Raw genomic sequence first — 20,332 nt, 5'->3', positions numbered from 1 at the left:
TTTTAATAAATTCAATAAAATTAAAAAATAAAAGGATGGTCAACAATCTGATGCAGTGTTCAATAGAACACAGCATTACCACAAACAATGGTATGAAAATATCACAACAAATTCTAAAACTGTTACATATCCGTATCATTCAAAATTAAAATCATATTTGTGACAAAAGTTTTAGGACATATAGTTCTACCTTTTTTCCATCTTACTTATATTTGACTTGTTTGTTCAAATCCCTCTCTGTTAATCACTTTTGAAAGACACATAGACAATTATTTTTTACAATTACTCGGCCGAGAAAAAAAAACGACAAACTGCCGCCATCATAACCACAATGAGACAGTGCTTAACTGACTGAGCTATCATGTGCAAATTTTGCAGTGAATGAAAATCCCATATAAACAGTACCTAAACAACAAGCATGTTTTACTCCAGTGAAAGATTTCAAGTATGCATACGTATAACTACTAGATTATCTTTTAGAGGAGATGTCTCAGTAAATGAGACAGAGTATGGAGATGTGTGGGCAGATACCATTTGTGTTTTTTTTTTCTTTTACATTCTGAATCACTCATTTACACTACAGTAAAATGAGGAAAACATTCCAAGTTACATACCTTAGATCCCTTTTTTGTGGGACTAACTATTTAGTCAGAAGCCGCCTCAACCACCACCACTAGAACCTTCTAAATCAGCAGAGCAATAAATTATCTAATGTATGCATCTAAAACACTACTGTAGTCTGAGATTCAGTATACAGTACACTTAAAAGTAAATGCTGCAAAAATGATCCTGCTCAAAAGGTTTTGGAAAGAAATACTTCTCCCAACCAACAAGTGGCAATCAAACTGTCTGGCCCTCAAAGCTGCTTTATTTATCCATCTTTTGGAACTCCTTTTCCAGTCATCTGTTCAACAAATTGAACAGTTCATTGGCCTATCTCCTAACAAAGGAATATGAAGACAGTAACATAACTGGCAATGATTCATCTTGTATTTCTTCACCCTGTATAATACTGCCGGCAATTGATTTAATGTGAATATTTTATTTTGTAAGGTAAACTGGGCTGATGGCAAGATATTGCCATGGACAAAGTCACCATAGGAAAGGCACAGGGTAAAACAAAGTTTCACAAGAGACCACTAAAGATGAAGTTGTGTAGGAGGAGTTCTGTGGAAAAGTGCAGCACCAGAAAAATCTTGTGACATGCCAAGTTCAAAAGTTCATTATCTTAAGAGAATGATGGTGTTCATTCCCTAAAAGGCACCGACCGAGTCCTACATAGAAATACACAGGATGGTGTTAGGGCTGTGCAATTAATAATTTATTAAAGATTACGATTACAGCTGCCACAATATACTAATTGCAAAATGTGGCAATTACTGAATTCCATTTTGTACTCCTGCTCTGTCAGGAGTCAAGGGTCCCCAGTTGGACTTCTCTAAACAATAGTAAACAAGCAGAGACATTGACTAACCACATGTGCAAGGGTGAATCAGAGGTATCATATGAATAATTAGAGGTGACTGTAATTATTTAAAAAGTCTGTCCCTTAACATTATCTTTTAAAAAATGCACATTTCTTTCTTGTATTTGCAGCAGCCACCACAAAAAATTGAGAGGTAAAATTAACCTGACACTTTTTTCCCCCCAAAGTTGCAATGCCTTTACTTTATTCCAAATTGATATGGATCATAAAGAAGTATCACTTTATGCATGATAACTAACTTGTGGTTAATTCGAACTATGGAAGCATTCATGAGTATAATGTTTAACTATATTAATGAGGAATTTACAATGAAAAACAGATGATTGCAATGCTGCTATCTTAAAAGAAGTGTCATTTCCCTTATAATACTTTCTTCAAGTATGGGGACACAAATGCTTGAGGACTGAGTCTGGACCAGACATTAGAGCTCTGACAGCAGCAGCATGTATCACTATATTTCCATCTAAACTCTTCTTGTGTTTGGTAAATATTAATACTTTTAATGAGAGTTTGCATTCCTGTATAGTAGAACTATCAAGTTGTGTTTATATTCACAATCTTGCACTACTGCTATTTAAGATTTTATTCTGTACTTTATTTTTTAGATAAACATGCAACTTTTGTTTCCTTAATACAGCAGAATCTCAATTTAACCTTCCCATAATGAACATTTTTCCAAATTTTACATTTTTGTATGGTGGTGATGGATGGCTTTTTTTTTTTTTTTTTTACGGGAAATATTGCTTTGGGAGCAAAAATAAAATTACAAACACAAATATTTGATATTTATTGTAAAAATAAGAAAATAAACTATATTTTAAATTTTTCATGTAATTAACAGGTTACCATTTCACATTAAATTTTTATTTTTTTGATTTTCTGCAAAATTAAGCTTGTACTATACTGCTTAATACGACAAAAGTATATTTCACAGTAGTGCTGTTAATTGAAATTACTAATCACAATAATAAAATCAAAGGCAATTATCAATTATTAATTTTGTCATAACCATGTACCACTAAAATTGTGGTGTTTTTTACATTTGTTCTGAGGATGGGCAGAGCTGAGAGGTAGACAGAAAGGTGCCATCCTTTTAAACAAAACTCAACATTTAGAAATACACGACAGAGGCCACTTTAAAGCCACTTCATACTCAGACACAGCAAGTTGAGGTTCACAAGGACACTTGGCACAGTGGCTCAACTTGGGAAAAAGAGGAGGCCAAGGCCAAAATTTAAAGGGAAAAAGCTTGAGAAAAAAAAAGTGATCCCTAGTGCTTCTTAAGTGAACAAATGAGCAACCCCCACCACCCGTCTCAAAAGCATAAAATAATTTTTACTATTTAGGGAAAAATGTCAATCGTCAAAGTTTTCATGGATTGTAATGTGATACAATTTTGATCACATGACTGGTACAGAGATTCAATTCCCAAGAATAGTAAATTCTGAGGTTAAACATTTGCCTTTATATGTGTGCTTCTAACCCAGTAATTTCATGTAACAATTTTGATGTAGTATCACTTTATATAGAATGTGTTATGATTACAAAATATTAAGCCAACAGTGCAATAGTGTTATTATAGTAGCCTTGTAAGCTGTATATAGTACTAAGTTAAACTACAAAGGAGTCATTGTTAAGTTTTTATACCTACATTTACTTTTTTTTATATTATCATCTTCCATTGCACTAAATAGTATATTCAGTTATATTTGCTTAGTTTTCTGAATACATGCCATCTTACGTGTGTGAAAGATAAAAATTGTCTTCTTAGCTTTGGGCTTGAGTGGCAGTTAATGAGATGAAATTCTGTTTGCTCAGGTATCTAGGTAGATGGTCAGATAGATAGACTGGACTTTACTTCATTTGTAATGTGAAAACACTAACATCCACAGACCAGACATGAGAAAGACCCACTAAGGTGTTCATAGAGAATGAAAAGGGGAAGTCTTATGAAGAAGTCTACCAAAGCAAGAGTCTTTGCAATGCAATGATGGGAGAAGAAAGCACATACCAGTTCAGACAAAAACACTTGAGGCTCTATTCTGACATTTTATCAGGTCACTCTACCATTACAATTATTATATTTACTCTAACAATTTTTTTTTTTTGCTAAAAAATGAAGGTTTACATTTCATAATGATATATAAAAATATGGAAAACGTAGTTTCACTGTGAAAAAAAATGTTTTTTGGCATTAACATGAACCGTATGTATATCTGCAGAAATTGAAAGAATAATTATACACAAACAGAAAGCAAGGTGTTTTTAAACACAGGCTTCGAACACCTAGGTGGAGAGACAGAAGCAGAGTTATCTCATGGGAGAAGCAACGGGAGATGGAGCAGCAGCAATGAAATGCAATTTATTATTCTGGGAAAGACCCCGGGCTGCAGGTCTTCTGCTTTTTCCTTTTCTTATTTGATGTTTAGTATTTAATCATTTCTCTCAATTTAATAAGGTAAGTCTGCCTTCCTTACTATTTCCTTCTTGGTACTACTGATATAATTCTGGATACAGTGGGCTGCTAGATCTACAGTCAAAGTCAACTAATGCTTTCAAAGGTTTATAGCCTTTGTGAAAATTCTAACATACCCAAAACCATTCAGGAAAAATATTGTTTTGAGAAAAAGGGTTTTTAGATTAAACTTGCCTTTAAAAATTGAATTGTAATGTACAGTAATTCATCTAAATATTTGATTCACATGAATTGCCTCCTGCACTGGAAGACATACTAATAACATTTTATTCATATAGCTCCTTCTCCATGCTTAAAAGTGTTTATTTACAGTACATTTAGGACTCTAATTAACCAATTAAAGCACATAAACCAAAAACCCTTCATGTATTTTTTAAGAAACTGAAGAATGCTTTAAATTACATTTGTTCAAAAAAAGCATACATAGCTACTGTATTTGCATTTGCACTTCAATAATCAGTATCTAGTCAGTTACTAAAATAACTTTGTTTAAGCCCTCAGGAATGTGACCTGCTTAATACTAATGTCCAAGTTTTGCTTTTTTTTCTTTATTACCACCTCATTTTTACACTGCGGTTTATTACTAAATGCAGCTGGATGACAAATTGGACTGGACTGCCAATACTGATGCTCTGTGTAAGAAAGGTCAGAGCCAACTATACTTTCTTAGAGGGTTGGCGTCCTTCAACATCTGCAATAAGATGCTGCAGATGTTCTACCAGACAGTTGTGGCGAGTGCCCTCTTCTACGCGGTGGTGTGCTAGGGAGGCAGCATAAAGAAGGACATCTCACGCCTGGACAAACTTGTTAAGAAGGCAGGTTCTATTGTAGGAATAAAGCTGGACAGTTTAACATATGTAGCAGAGCGACGGGCGCTAAGCAAACTCCTTCAATCATGAAGAATCTACTGCATCCACTTAAGTGTCATCTCCAGGCAGAGGAGTAGCTTCAGTGACAGACTTTTGTCACTGTCTTGCTCAACTGACAGACTGAGGAGATCGTTCCTCCCCCACACTATGTGACTCTTCAATTACACTCGGGGGAGTAAATGCTATTTTACTCAAAGTTATTGTTTGTTTTTACATGCATTTTTATTACTCTTTAATTTAATATTGTTTTTTGCATCAGTATACTGCTGCTGGATTATGTGAATTTCCCCTTGGGATTAATAAAGTATCTATCTACTAATTATATCATCTCCTCCAAATAAAAATCTAAGACACATCTCAATTTTAGTTTAAAAAAAAAAAAAAAAAAAAAAGTCCACTGTCAAAAGTTTAGCCTGAGAAAGCAAAGCACCATTACCTTAAAAGTGTTTCTGTATCAAATTTACCTCCAAGAAAAAGGCATTTTGGGTTCTCTAAAGTCTTAGATGGTGTCAGGCAAGCTGAAGGCTAGAAGCAATTTGAGCTCTCCTTCTTCAGAATATTTGTTTGCTGACTTGTCAGTACTGAAACCTTCTCAGGATAAACACAGACTGTAAAACTGAACACCCATATATACTAATGTTAAAAGTTTCTCATCAGAACATAACCAAGCAAGCTAAATAGGTTCATATAGCTGCACCAACTGAAAAATATGCTAATGCTATAATGAGAAATAAACTACACAATGTACACAAAGACAGATACAGTTCAAAAGAAACACTATTCTATAGCTTCGGTCAACCGAATACTAGAAAACAAATTTAAATCATAAGAGTATGTGTTAAAAGCAAAGTAGAGAAAGGTTTGAATACCTCACTTATTTGTAGCTTTTAGGCTTTTTAAACTCATCCGTATCACATTTTCGAAGTGTTTCATAAAACAAAACGCAAACACATTTCAATATGAATAAATCAATGCATTAGGCAAAATAAGTACATGTTGTTCTCTTTGAATGCTCTATTGTATTTACTAGTAACAATTAGTAACAATGTTTCTGTTCTTTCAGGCAAGGAGGAAAAGAATGCCAAACACAAGAGATGGTGTTGTACATTATTACATTTAAATAAAAGGTAAAGTATAAAAATAAAGCAAACTATAAACTACTATACTGGATCTTAAAATACTAATTTAACTGACTATAACTTCAATATAGATTACCACTTAAGGTGAAAAAATATTTTTATCATAAATTAAGTAGTATTGAATACTGTATTCTCAAAATACTATATATTATAAACATATATAATAATATATTTTGGGACACACACAGTGTCTTTCTTATCAAAGGATAAACAGACTTTCAATTCACAATCTGGTGGGCTCATCTCAGCACAAAACCAAAAAGGTTTGGCTGGTATGCTCACTTGATTGGAACATTAGAGTAGGCAAGTACCTAAAACTTTACAGTTAATTAGGCAGAGTAGCCAGTGGAAATAAATATCCACTCATGGCTCAAACTAATGGCTTATTAGAAGAATAAAACTATCCCTTTAAGATCAAATTACTTATATAGTAATTGTTTAACTTATTAGTATACCAACATTTCTACTAAGAAAATGACCAGTAAAATGTGAAAGTTTGAGTTATACTGTATATGTTTTATTATTCAACCTTACTTTTGTAGCGATAGTTTAAAAACAAACACTTCACCTCCTGGCACATCTATTTAAAAGAAGGGAGGTTGAAACTTTAAAATTAAATCAAAGATTCTTAAAAAGTGAAAGTATACACACAGTAACTTATTATTACTAAGTTAAAAAAAACAAAGTGTTATTTTACCTGTTTGCTTTTTCAAGTGAATTTCACTACTTTAACCAGCTTAAATGGTTAAATTAAATGATGTACCTGAAATAAACAGCACCTGATCTGTATAGCACAAACACATTAAACAACCACACAGATACATTCAGGAGGCATAAAATTGAGAGATAATAACCTTGGATATTAACGAGAATGAGAAATGAATGCTAACAAACAACGTAATATAACACTCATCATCTATAACTGTTCTGCCTAATTTTGGAAAGTTCACCCAAATCACCAAGACTCACTTAGTGAAAACAGCGTTCCTGCAGGGTGTGACATCTGATCTGAAGCATGCAGCTTCAAAATTCCTATCTGACAGCTGCAAAAGAGATGACAACAAAGGATAATGGGTGTTGCAAAGAACATAGCTTCCTCAATAATGGTTTGTCATGGATTCCATTAGTGACCCCTTAGTAGGTTTCTGCTAGAGATACTGTTCATTGCTCTCTAGGTTACAAATGCCTTGTAATATGCAATCCTTGAGCTTACAAGCCATACACCAAAACAGACCCTCAAAGGACAGAAGATCCCTTAACTGAAATATATGCAAAAATAATGTCCCAGACCTAAAGTATAATATTATGGTCTAACTGCCTTGGAGGTACAATTCTAAACAAAGTAAAAAGTGGTCTTATTTCAGGAAAGCACCTGCTTCTATTTGTGTCCCCAATACACAACCTAACTTTACTTATAAATGTAAAAACAAAAGGCAATTCTTTGTCAAAGCTACTACTTTCAGGCCTCACTTACCTACTAGAAAAAGATATCTATAATGTTTTATATTAAAACAAAAAACATCTATAACAGTGAATTTACTTAAACATGTTTTTTCATTTTCCTAAGTTTGCTTAAAATGCTATTAAAAAATGCAAATACAATAAGTAAGGCTGAGTCTCAATCTTTATCTTGTATTATGATGTGAATGGTACTATATACTGTATTACAACTAAGTAAACAACCAAAAGTACTCCAGTTTAATGCTATAAAGATAGCTTTCACATTGAAGACTATTGAAGACCATTAACAATAAATGCTCTACACATACTGTATGCATAAGCAAAAATGAAATAAAAGTGTAACATAAGGAAGCTGAAAGTAAGAATGGCATACAATTAGAATCTTTTATAAATAGAAATGGCAAGTATTATTGTAATAGCATGAATGTGTTAGAAATTAAATACTGTCATTATAAACTGTAACACTTCCAGCGTGTTCCAACAAGCACTCTTCCACACTGGCCAAGAGAGTGTATTAATGTGAAGTGTCAGAACACTGTAAAATGTACCAATTTTCTTTACCTCCTGTCACATTAAAATTTTTAGAATAAAGATTGCTACTTTATAGAAGTCAGTTTACTTATCAAGTAGCATTCCAATTATGTGGAAAAATTATGCAAAACAAAACACCAGGAACCAGAAAGGATCAAAACGAAATTAATAGATAATTTTAATTACAGTATAACTCTTTAGGACAAAAACTTTTACCAAATTAGCTGCAACATTCCTTTCTTCAAAATATAAACAGAAGGGATCTGCACACAACAATGCTGGAAATGTGCCTTCATTGTTACCACAGCAAAAAATACTTGAACAGTGGTGGGAATTAAATACCAAACCTGTTCTTCTTGTAATACATTTGTTGCTAGGTTTGCAACAGGTAAGAAAATGTTTTTTTCAACAGTCTACATTAATGATTTAATAAAGCTGGCAGATAGACATGAACAAAAATATGGTTTTAGGAGTGGGACTGTTCGCATGCACTACGTAGCTACCATTTTTCCTTTTCAAAATAACAGATTTCTACATTGGCTAACTGTAGTCTAAATGATGTGGGTTTCAGGCAAATTAACAAAGAAAGTAGTTAAACAAAAAAACATCCAAAGAGCACCTTGATGACACAACAATATCTCCGTCATAATATCTGTCAAAGCAAACAAAACTTGGAAAAAAGTCAGAGAGAACATGAATGAAGGTGCCGGTGCCAGTGCCATGATTTTTACTAATAGGTCCGGTCTCTATTTCTGCTTCTGGTTAAAAAATACACGGTTTATTTTAACACGCATTTGAAACTATAAAGACAAAAATGTAATTGCTTATGACTCGTTGATATTATCCTTCAATTAAATTTTAAATTTAGAAATCTGGAATGCAGATTCTAGTTTTCATTTGGCAGGCATGCACATCATGAAATGAACTCTCAAAATAAGATGTGCTTTAGGTTCTCTGCTTACAGCTTTTATCCCATGTTGCTTCTGCAAATATTGAGACAAAAAACCCTAAGTTTTCCTTCATTTTATTTGTTCAATAATTTAAAGCCTCATTCAAATCAAATAGCAGAATGACAAGTGTGTCTCATACAATGGTGCTGCTCATTTTCACAATGAAGTTGACATGATATCATAAGTTAGTAATGCCCTCGAGAAAATCAGACTAGCAAGTACCAGATGCTATATGCAACACAACTGGAGACAAAGTTGATGCGACATCATGAACCAGTAAAACATGCCTGTAGGAGATTCAAGATGTACTCACACCAGGCATGTTTGTTCTGTACCATGCCCGAGTACGACTGTCCCCCTTCCCTATTCCCCTGCTAGCCTGCACTCACACTGTGCTTTAATGATCTGGGCCTGGATAACGCTCTACACTCTTACAGATTTATAGAGAATGCAGCACAGTGTTTTGCTGTTAATCGTGCTGCACATACAAGAAGATTTTTTTGGGAATCAAATGACGTTAAAGGAGGAATATGCAGCTTTTCTTGCCAACTACAGTTCATCTGTAGGGTGAGAATAAAAACCCGTTTTTAAATCAAATGGTACTGAATGAAATGACATTTCATCATTGATGTTCAGGCACGTTTAGGGATCACACTGTTTCCAAATCCTGCTAACCATGCCTGGGCAGCCCACCTCTTCGACCTTTCAGGCTTTTAATGTTCTGTTCATTTTGGACTGTAGCATTTTCTTTTTACCCCCAAAGATGTTAACATTAAAAAAAAATCCTTAAAATAAAGAATGTCTCATTTCTTACCAATTACAATTAACGTAAATGCAAAGGTTTCTTGATTGCAGAAAGGAGAGGTTTGCAGAAGGGAGAGCGGGCATCACAGTATGATATACTGTATATATTTTTTTGTTTATACTTTCTTTTCTAAAAAGGTTACTTTAACCATGACCAACATTTCTGTGTTATCTGACAATCATTTTCAAATAAATTCCAAGATAATCTGCTGGGACTAATCTCCAACCAAGGGCAACAAACAGACATAGTCTAGTCTAGTCCATGGTCTAAAATTAGCCAGTTATCACTTGAGCTTTCAACAGGTATCTCAGTGTAAGACACACCGTTTACCTGTTTACTGTTCTGTTTTTAATACATGAGCTTCAGAAAATGTGTATGTATTTACATTCACGCACTATGTTCAATAAGCAATTAAGGAAGCAATTGCTATTAACACAATAGTAGTTACAAAACACTCTGTTGTTATACAAGCAATATTCATGACTGGAAGGGTTTTTTGGAAGAGAACCAGATAAAAAGGTGTAATTGCTGTAAATATTTTGCTTATTTCAAACTAAACTTTCTCATTTTTATTATGAGGCATTACTTGTCCAGCATAAAAATAAATAACTGTGCTTAATAATTGCAAGTGTATTATGAGAATATGTTGGGGGAGAATCAAAGCATCCAAAAAATGAATACATTTTTTAAATGTGACTTTTTCCAGTAAGTGCTTAATTTCAGATTGGTATTTCAACCACAAAGGAATAAAGCCCATAGCAAGCAGAACAAAACAGCCATAAAAAGTATTCAGGGGAAGCTTCTCTATTGTCCAGATATTTCTAAATTAGTTGCGCTTTCTCCATACTTTTTTTTTTTTTAAATAAAGATGACACGTCTCAGGTTCATAACTTTGTCTGGCCCAAGGCAAAAAAAACACACTCTGGAATGCTGGTCTCCAACCTTATTCATATCCTGCACAAGTTTCAAGCATGATAAATAAAGAAAATGGTTTTAGCATTTTAGTAGATAGGAGTTTGTCCACTTTCTAAACTATGCACCTTTTTGATATGGCGTTAATTAACCACAAGTAAAATATATCTGAAGAACATTCAAATTCCTTTCTTCTCTCCTAACTTTCAAAAAGTCATATTTCACGTGTATACTCTTTCTATGGTCTAAAGCCCCAACACCCACCCCCACCCTGCAACCCACCAAAGTTAACGACGGCAGCACGATACTAAGAGGGGAGGGCAACTAGCGTAAAGAACAATAGAAATCGTTTAAACACAAACAGTTGGACTTCCTGGTGAAAACAAAGCACCTGGAACCCAACAGGTTTTCCAAAAAAAAAAACATCTGCAATATTCACCCATCCTCCACTGCTGTGCTCGACATACATTTCAATTAAGAGAAATCGGCATAACTTTCCAACAAAAGAAAGTATGCTAAGGCATTTAGCAGTGCACTTTTTATCCCTGACTTACATATATCTACATATCTGCTGGGTCTTTCTTTTAACAAGCAAGCAATACAATTGTAATTGATCCCTTGAGTTGTCAAAAATTAAAAAAAAAAAAAGGAGAATGGAAGCAAATATTTCAAGTGGGTAATGCAAAACAAAAAGTGGAAAAAAAAAAAAAAACACCATAAAGAAAACAGTCAATGTTGTCTTTAAAGACCTCAAGAAAAAGTTAAATAATTACCATATAAGCCAACTCTCCATCAGGAAGGCTGAAAAGGTTACTAATAAGCACCTTAAGCATGGGAAAGGCGCTATATAAATAAAATGTATTATTATTATTATTATTATTATTAATACGAACACACTTTTCATTTTTGATGCCAGCCTTTGATACAACAGCAGCAACAGACGTTCATGAGGCAGTGGGATGGAGGGTGAAGAAAAAAAAAAATCTTCTTGGAATCACCATACTTCTAAATATGGGGAGGGGGAGGGGGGTAGATGGGTTGCAGTACAAGCAGTAACAAGAAAACAATCTCAAACAAGGTGAAGCTTTTAAGCTTCTGGAAACTGAATGTAAGACAACTGCCAGTAAGTATCTTTTAGAAATGTAAGCTGTTATCATCCAAAATTGAATTTTAGTTAGCTAAAATCTTATCAACATTTAACATATGTAGAACAGAAGAAAATTTACCACCAACATCACTAGCCATATTATTTTATTTTAATGAAAGAATCGGTTTAAAAATCACATGCTGTAAAATTATTTTTTAAAGAAATACTCAAAAGCAAAAACCACTAACAAGAAAATTACAATGAAGAATGAATGACTTACTCATGGTCATCCTTGCTGTACAATAAGTATGAAGTTCTGTGGTTTTATTTTTTAAGCTACCCGACAGTAACACTTGCTGAAATAGGTACATTAGGACGCTTCACTTAGCAAGAATCACAAAAATGCAAATGATGATTTACATTTAAATGGTCACTTTAAAGAAATACCTAAAACAGAGAAGGGTGTGCCTTTAGTACTTAAATAAAAAACACAATGACTGATGTATAGTTTGGTGGAAACAGAACTAGTATTAACACAATTTAACCATCACCTAAACAGTATCACTAAATTAGGTATAAAAATAGCCCTGCAGCAGAAAAAGAAAATCCTGAAGATCATCTCTGTGTCAATCCTTCCTATCAAGGAGCAAGTCCTGCTTTAACCCATGTACACATACAGAAGCAGCACTGTGAAAAACAAGCACACACAAGAACACATCAGCATGGGTTGGTATCACCTTCACTTACATTAACTGCTTATTTAAGTACTGTATATTCTTTCTACAGACTGTTTATGCTAAAGTATGAATGTAGTGAGAAGTCAAGCAAAATGACACCTTTTATTGGCTAACTAAATTTAAATTCAGATTAATCAGAACACATTCAAAAAAAAATGGAGAAGTTTAGATTAGAGTGTTTGCTTTGTTAATAGTTGCCAAAGTAACTGAAAACAGGCACACACAGAACTGTTACCGAAAGGGTCACTGAAAAAGCAAAAATTGAGGGAAGAATTAAAACAATGGGCTTGATAACCAATGGTGCATATACTGAAACAGATCAAAAGGTCATGCTGTGATGAAAAAGTGTACCTTGGATACTGATAATTATTAAGTGCTCTCTGATGACTAAGCCATCTGAGACATTTTGAGACTAACATTAGCAATTGCCTTGGGCAGAAGGAATCCAATAGTTCAAACTATATGTTTAGAAGGTATCAAAAGTGAATAACCATGATAAAAAATAACATTTAAAATGAGTCTTAAATCTCTCCTAAATAAATACTTTTTTTTTATTATTATTATGCAGTGGAACTTAAATATTAACATGTGGTATGAAATTATCCATCCTTATCATTGCATGGGTCTTTAGTATAGGGCCCCACCCACATTACCCTTTAAAATATTAATCCCCATTTTCTTTTATTTACACAACCATGGTATTTTCAGCCTGTAAGAACTGAGACTTTGAAAACACACTCCAGAACCACATATTTCTGAAAATACTGCCTCACTGATGTAACAAGGACAGCAAAAATTCAGATTATTGAAAACGCTGACTCTAATCTGGCTTCGATTTGCTATTGCTTATTACAGAGCCCTTCCATACTTAAGATTGTGCTCATTACAATGTCTCATTCCCTAATTTGACATCCTTTATGGAATAAAACCAAACTCCAATACAGCAGGCATAGAAAGCAGACACTTGGTGCTTGTTGTGTTGCGTACCAGTATGCATCTAAATTGTGTTTTGCACAGTTTGAATGCAGCATACAGTGCATCCGTAAAGTATTTATAGCGCATCACTTTTTCCACATTTTGATATGTTACAGCCTTATTCCAAAATGGATTAAATTCATTTTTTTCCTCAGAATTCTACACACAACACCCCATAATGGCAACGTGAAAAAAGTTTACTTGAGGTTTTTGTAAATTTATTAAGAAATCACATGTACATAAGTATTCACAGCCTTTGCTCAATACTCTGTCGATGATCCTTTGGCAGCATTTACAGCCTCAAGTCTTTTTGAATATGATGCCACAAACCTGGCACACCTATCCTTGGCCAGTTTCCCCCATTCCTCTTTGCAGCACCTCTCAAGCTCCATCAGGTTGGATGGGAAGCGTCGGTGCACAGCCATTTTAAGATCTCTCCAGAGATGTTCAATCGGATTCAAGTCTGGGCTCTGGCTGGGCTGCTCAAGGACATTCACAGAGTTGTCCTGAAGCAACTCCTTTGATATCTTGGCTGTGTGTTTAGGGTCGTTGTCCTGCTGAAAGATGAACCGTCGTCCCACTCTGAGGTCAAAAGCGCTCTACAGCAGACTTTCATCCAGGATGTCTCTGTACATTGCTGCAGTCATCTTTCCCTTTATCCTGACTAGTCTCCCAGTTCCTGCCTCTGAAAGACATCCCCACAGCATGATGCTGCCACCACCATGCTTCACTGTAGGGATGGTATTGGCCTGGTGATGAGCAGTGCCTGGTTTCCTCCAAACATGACGCCTGGCATTCACACCAAAGAGTTCAATCTTTGTCTCATCAGACCAGAGAATTTTGTTTCTCATGGTCTGAGAGTCTTTCAGGTGCTTTTTGGCAAACTCCAGGAGGGATGCCATGTGTCTTTTACTAAGGAGCGGCTCCCGTCTGGCCACTCTACCATACAGGCCTGATTGGTGGATTGCTGCAGAGATGGTTATCCTTCTGGAAGGTTCTCCTCTCTCCACAGATCTGGAGCTCTACAGAGTGACCATCGGGTTCTTGGTCACCTCCCTGACTAAGGCCCTTCTCCCCCGATCGCTCAGTTTAGATGGCCAGCCAACTCTAAGAAGAGTCCTGGTGGTTTTGAATTTCTTACGGATGATGGAAGCCACTGGGCTCATTGGGACCGTCAAAGCAGCAGAAATTTTTCTGTAACCTTCCCCAGATTTGTGCCTCGAGACAATCCTGTCTCAAAGGTCTACAGACAATTTCTTTGACTTCATGCTTGGTTTGTGCTCTGACATGAACTGTCAACTGTGGGACCTTATATAGACAGGTGTGTGCCTTTCCAAATCATGTCCAATCAACTAAATTTAAAATAGATGGACTCCAGTTAAGCTGCAGAAACATCTCAAGGATGATCAGGGGAAACAGGATGCACCTGAGCTCAATTTTGAGCTTCATGGCAAAGGCTGTGAATACTTATGTACATGCGTTTTCTCAGTTTTTTTATTTTTAATAAATTTGCAAAAACCGTAAGTAAAATTTTTTCACGTTGTCATTATGGGGTGTTATGTATAGAATTCTGAGGAAAAAAATGAATTTAATCCATTTTGGAATAAGACTAACTTAAAAAACATAAAAAGTGATGCGCTGCGAGTACTTTCTGGATGCACTGTATATCCACTAAAGGCAAATAATTTACTGGTCACCACAGTTCTGCAATTATTCCCTTGGCAGGCGCTACTACCATCTCTTTACAGATTTTTCCAATGGCATGCACGTGCCCAATGAATGGGAACACCTACGGTATGTCAAATGCTTTTTTTGGACATTTTAGTGTGGACTGAGATACTTTTGTAAACGATGTGAGAACAAAAGTATGGATGGAGATCACTGTTGTTTAAAAACATTGTTTTTAAATGAGAATTTAGTAGTATGGAGATACCCTTGGTATACTCGTGCAAAAGACCAACTTGGTTAGTTCTACAATTTACACAATAGTACAGCTGTCATTATCTGCATCTTAGCACATTACAGAATGACCGGGGAGGAACAGGTTCTTCTCACAAACTCTAACAATTATTTCAGACAATACAGAATTTTGTACATTTCTTTTACAACCACTTATATACTTAACAGAGGGTTTTATTCTGGTGTCCCTGAATCAATAGTGAGGCTGTTCCTGTCCCAGAAGTGAAAATAGGAAGACTGGTAAAATAATCCTTATGGCAAAAACATTAAGCACAATTAAATCCATAGAAAGGGCAAAGAATCGAGAGAGAGAGAGTGGAGGAATTGGGCCTGAAAGATGAGGGAAGTGCTGGTGCAGGATATTGTGGTTGGTTGATAGCCAGGTCACTCCCTCAGAAACAAATTAGACCGAGATGCATAAAGGTAGGCCCCATGTGGCTGTTGCACTCAGGTTCTCTTTTCAAAGTAGCAGCTTGTTTTCTTCCAATGTTTATTCCTTCTTTTAACTGCTTGGTACAGGTTAGCCACAAGATGGCTTAACAGAAACAAACCTGACATTACAAGGTTGTGAAAATAAACGATCATTCAGTGTGTAGATTCTGTTAGCTACATGTCCAGAGGGAAAAAAGCCTCCAAAAGGATACAATTACAATGAAAAGTCTCCAAAAATCCACATTTGCCACATACTTGAGAGTTTGACCTTGAAGCTGTCTTTTTTCTACCCCAGGTTGCTTTCAGCAATGTTTATTGAGGTCTATTTCACGCTCTCTTTATAACCCACTAAACGCCTGTCTACATCCAAAGTGAAGAAGGGAATCTTCACTGGATTCAAAAATCTGATACTCTCATCTTTAATCCTGACCTCGCGTTTCTAATTTTATCCATGCTTACCTACTAACCCATTGACTTAATTACCACCTGCAATTAAGACTTTAATGTTGTTTGAGCGCTGTTCATTTATAGCCAACACTAATGTTTGCAAAGTCCTTTAAAAGTATATTATATATGCAACAAATTGGCACTCATAAAATGTGCATACACACAAATCCTACAGCACAAACAAGCAATAGAAAAAAGGTCAGTCTAACATTTTTTCTTGCATGATACCTTGCAATATTTTGCCATTTTGCAATTTGTTTTCAAATAATTGCAAAAATGAATGTACACAATATAAAGCTTTCAAAAAAAAGTGTACACTTGAAAAACAGGTTCAAACACAAGTAAAACTGAAAATACACAACCTATACCCATGCAGAAAATTGCTTCTGAAGAACTGGTCAGGTTTATTCATACAAGTACTGTCTGTCCCTACTGGCAATGCTAAATATATCAGAATTATTGTTGGATTGGTACTAAAATTTAGACTTCAACAATGACTATAAACTTTGGGACACCAGTACCTACCCCTCTCGCCCTTACCCCAGCCTTCCTAGTGTGCCTCGTCATCGTCCTGTAATACACACTGCTTTACTTCATGATTGCACATTTCATGCCATCATCGAGGCAATAGATTTGTCACAATGAAGTCCCAAGCACATCAACACTTGGGGGGGTAGGTAGGGTATAGGGGTCAAGTAATTCATGAAGCCCCAAATGCATCAAAGCCTGTGGTTTCGATAAGTCTCCAAAACTGATATTTCCAACCTATAAAACTACCTAGTTTTGGGAAAATGTGAAGGGAAGAGGTATTGAGAGGAAAGATCGTGTTTACTTTCAGTACCAAAAATCCATACCATTTTAAAATTTGGGTTTTCTGACACTTTTTCAGAACCAGTATACCAAACAAATCAGAATCGGTTACTTTCAGGGTCGCATAAATTAGCCCATAAATAATATTAGAACACAAATGTTATTTTTCATTCCACTAGCTCATTTAGCTCAGGACAAAAATAAAACACCAAAGTTTTTTCCAAAGTAACATGTCTATGTTTATATTTGAAACACCAACCACTCAACAATTTTCTTTAGAAAGTGCACAGAGAAGAATTAAATCAAGCTTCAAGAAAAAAAGACAGATGATGCAATTAAGCTATGTGCAAAAGTAAACATTTGCCATCATATAATAGCACTAACAAGTATTCCCAAGGGCCCTTGTTTAACCTGAGGAAGCAATTTTTTTAACTATTTAATTATTGTTATATTTTGGTTATAACATTTGTGCTAAACAATGCAAAGCTATAAAATGCTTAATAGTTGCTTTAATATTAAGCTGTATTAATCAATTTGGGTTTTTGAAGTGACTGGAAAATGTATGTGAAATATTTGGAAAGAGGGCACTTTGTGAGAAAGAGGTAAAAACAAAAATCACCACACCTGGAAATTAGGAGGACCATTCCTGTATTACCATAAAAAATTCTCACGGTCTTCTCTTGATGGCCTTACATGAGACTTAGTATTGAATTGATAGGTTGCATTTTCCATGCCTATTTCAGTAAACCCTATCAAGAAAGAAATCCTAGAGCAGCAGCAGACACTGATTATCAAAAGTCATCATTATAACTTGGTCATCTGCATTTTTTACCTCAAAAAGCTTGGACACAAACACCTTTTGCTACTTACTAAATGCATGGTATGCATATTTTTTGTGGAAATTTATTTAAGGTGAACATTTTACTACATTAAAAGGATGCATCTTCTTCCATGAAAGAATGTAAACCATGTTATTAACAAACCTTAAAAAAAACCTTTCCAAATCTGGAGGAAAATAAATTATACAGTGACAGAAATTAGACTGTCAAATAATTAATACTTTCATTAAACATTGTTATGCAACAACTCTGCTCACTTTTTATTAATTACAAAGACCAAAAAATGCAAATTAATGTCAACCTAAATTAAATCCAAAAAATCCTCAAAACCATTAAACCCATTTTAGAGTAATGGGGGGCCAGAACTTACCCTGTCACACTGTTCAAAATGCAAGAAAAAGCCCTGCACAGGACTCCAGTCAATTGCTGGGCCCAGTCTTGTACTCAACCACAATCACACTAGGGCCAATTCATAACCTCCAATTAAACCATCTGTACATCTTTGGGAATGTGGGAGGGAAACCCAAATGAACATTGGGGAGAACATTCAAAATCCACATGAACCAGGAGATTCAATATCAGGACACCAGATCAAGAAGCAGTAATGACATACAACCCCTTCCCCCAACCACACACACTGTAAATAGTTCAACATCAATAATTAACTGCATCTTCGCCTACTTCACATAGAATCCAAGCGCCTATGACAATACATGAAGTCAAAACTAAACAAACTAAAGCCATACCCTGCATGAACCATCTCTTTGAACTAATTTCTGCATTGTCTTCTTTCTAATACATCCAATAACCACAAAAATCTTCACCCACATGGGCAACTACTGGAGCTAACATGTCACTTTTCCGTTTGCTGCACCCAAACTCAAACCACTATTACATACTAGAATATTTTACAAAAATTAGTTGCTTTTATAAATATATAACTACTATGACAAAAACCAAACTACTGAGCATGGCTGAAACTTTAGCTGGAGAGGAATGCAGTTGGTATTGCCACATTATTCTCCTTCAGGCATTGATCCATGCCTATCAGAGGAAAGTTAAAGCTTAAACCCTGTCATTACGGAAGACAAGTCGAGAAACCCAGACGTACTGGATTCTGTTAACACTAAAAACTTTAGTATAAAAGGTATAATTTAAAAGGCAAGTTTAACAGCTTTTGTATATTTCAATTAATTCACCAATGCAACAGAACTATCTTTGTTATGTGCACAAAGCTGACAAACTGCTGGAGGTCTGAAAGTCCAGTGAATTATATTGAGCGTTAAAATGAAACGGACACAAAGTATGTTTACAATAATTTAAACTACTCATGCTTAAACGATTTAAAATGCAAATTAAATTGAATTAAGACACACATTCAGGGAAATATTTGGGACAGAACCACTACATCCTCGGATACACCGCAATAAAAATGAAGACATAAAAGGATATAAAGCATTCATTATTAACAATTCAGTTGGAAAATATTGCCTTACAATCCCAGGGGGTCCGCATTTAAAATAAGGGTAAACCGACTATCTGCTCCACTCTTGCTACAGAGTCTATCCCAACAATGCACCCTCTGTAATTTGAAACAAAGGGGCCATGCTTACTAATGCAGTTTGGTTACTGGCGAGTGAAGCACTCAAAAGATAACTACATCAAATTTAATCAACACAGTGAACATCGTTCACTTCGTCCAAAAATTTATAAAAATACAACTGCAGACCTTTAATATAAGAAAATCCTCTTTCTCGTTCATTACTACGCCTAAGTACCCATATTTCGCATTTTATATTGTTGACCCTCGCAGGTACACAATAAAAAGGGGGTTGTAAACGAATCAAGGGGTGGTTCCTAAGAGACCATCTATTCATGGGTTCCTTTTCCTGTAAATTTAAACTGGTGGACTTGACTTTCCTGCGTCAAGACCGACCTAAAACGTTTTAGCTAACAGACTTCGTAATCCTCACTGCTTCATGGATTATAGATGCTACCGATTTATCCGTTTCATCCTTACAATATACGGTCTACCCCGAAGCATTTGGCTGCGGCTCCCACAATCCTTGAAGGCGCTATATGAAAGAGTGCGCGCAATCACGTTTCAACAGCTCATCTAATCTTCTACCGTCTGACAGTCATTAAAATGAACAGCTGCTGCCGCCACAAACAACCCCCAACCCCACCCCAAAAAGAACACACCGCATTAAGAAAAAACACATCAAACCTAAGCGCGTAACATCCCCGTGAACACTAGCTGATTAAGAAAGAAAGGCGAGCTTAAGACCAAAGCATAACCACACATCTGTCTCCTGAACTTCTAAGCGCAGCTTTTAAAAACAAGGGGCTTTTAAACTTTATCAAAGAAGGCAGGCTTTTTTTTCTGGCGCCTGGGATTTTCTATATTTTGAGTGGGA

The 20,332-nt window shown here is 35.4% G+C and overlaps 1 protein-coding gene across 2 annotated transcripts in view; it reads right to left on the bottom strand.

The window, feature by feature from the left end:
- Positions 1-20,332, bottom strand: part of alcama (activated leukocyte cell adhesion molecule a) — a 109,722-nt gene that overhangs the window by 87,801 nt on the left and 1,589 nt on the right. The window lies entirely within an intron of this gene.

Source organism: Polypterus senegalus, chromosome 2 (assembly GCF_016835505.1).
Source record: "Polypterus senegalus isolate Bchr_013 chromosome 2, ASM1683550v1, whole genome shotgun sequence".
Taxonomy (NCBI): Eukaryota; Metazoa; Chordata; class Cladistia; order Polypteriformes; family Polypteridae; genus Polypterus; species Polypterus senegalus.
The sequence above is the reverse complement of the archived record's forward strand: the minus strand, read 5'-3'. Positions and strand labels throughout refer to the sequence as shown.